Raw genomic sequence first — 1,582 nt, 5'->3', positions numbered from 1 at the left:
ATATTGAAATGATAGAATTTAAGGTAAGTATTTAAGATGTTGCTTCATAAGAATTAATTTCATCTGTTCCTGTTTACTTCCTGCATGTGGCTATCAAACATTTTAAATGGATGCATTGACCCACATTATGTTTCCATTTGACAGCGCTGTTCCGGAGCAAGGAAAGCATGGTATGGTGTCTCTGCGGTGCACTGATCAAAGAACCTTGAACCTATGACCTCTACAGGAAAGCACACAAGAAATGCTTAACACACAGGAGTTTCATTTGCTCCACACATCATTTGCATGGCTACTGTTGAGAAGATTGAGGGACTTCCGCTTTGATACTGCAAGGAAGGCATCATGTGCCATAGCTGTAGCGCTCCTTATGCAGGCTACTGAAGGGTCCTTACTCACCAGGCCCTACCTTACGTTAGGGGATTTTGTCCTCAGTGTAGGTAGTGGTGAGGAGGCTGGGGTACAGTGGGAGGGGCTTAGATCGTTGTGATTGCTGCCTATCACATTCGCAGGCACCTTTACAGAAGGGTCTCCTCCTTCCTGTTTATTGTTTATATGACCTCGGGAAGGGGCTCTCAGAGCCTTGTCAGTTTTGTGAGTCTCCTTAGTCTCCTGAATTGCAGAAACTTTTTGTGCTTCGGTTGCTTTCGGCTTCCCTCTAGAAAGAAATGCTTCAGGGTAGAGGAAGTCACTACACTGTGTTGCCCGAGAAGAAATTAAGGAACAGCTGGGGCTGGTTGGTTTCTGAATAAGAGAGTTGCTCTCGTACATCCTGGAGTCTTTCTCTGGAGTCTGTATCACCAGGTGACGTCCTCCAGACCCACTCCTGCCATTGTGATGCCACTGTCTATGCGATCCTGAGAGAAGCTGGAGACACCGTTGACATCAAAGACGATGAGTCGTTTTTCCTTTCCTTTCCTTTCCTTTCCTTTCCTTTCCTTTCCTTTCCTTTCCTTTCCTTTCCTTTCCTTTCCTTTCCTTTCCTTTCCTTTCCTTCCCCTCCCCTCCCCTCTTCGCTTCTCTTCCCCCTCTCTCCCCCTTTCTTTTCTTTTTTTTGATACAGGGTTTCTCTGTGTAAACCTGGCTGTTCCGGAACTTGCTCTGTAGATCAGTCTGGCCTTGAACTCTCAGAGATCTGCCTGCCTCTGCCTCCTGGGATTCAAGGTGTGCACAATCACCCAGGGACAATGTGTTTTCTTTATAAGCTGTCAGTTTAAAAAGCTTTGTCACAGAAATCGGTGTTACAACATTGATTATGACATCACTAGCAGTTACTATCATTCATAAGCAGCTAAGAGATTTTGTTACAGTAAGATCAAGAGGAATTATGTCATGTGGTTGCTACAAAAAATTAAAGCAGCAATCCAAGCAAAAGATGCAACTCCGTGATTGTTCACATGTTCCTAGGGCACCAGTACTAGCTTCAGTTCTGAAATAGTTTCAAGGACTTTGACAAACTTGCTGTTTCAGAAGAAGTTGTAAGAATAATATGGGCTGAGACTCACAATATATAAACCTTGATTTAAGAATCTGGCGGATGTTCCATATGCAAAACACACACATGCATATGTGCTCACATGCATAC

Source organism: Chionomys nivalis, chromosome 3, assembly GCF_950005125.1.
Source record: "Chionomys nivalis chromosome 3, mChiNiv1.1, whole genome shotgun sequence".
Lineage (NCBI taxonomy): Eukaryota > Metazoa > Chordata > Mammalia > Rodentia > Cricetidae > Chionomys > Chionomys nivalis.
The sequence above is the reverse complement of the archived record's forward strand: the minus strand, read 5'-3'. Positions refer to the sequence as shown.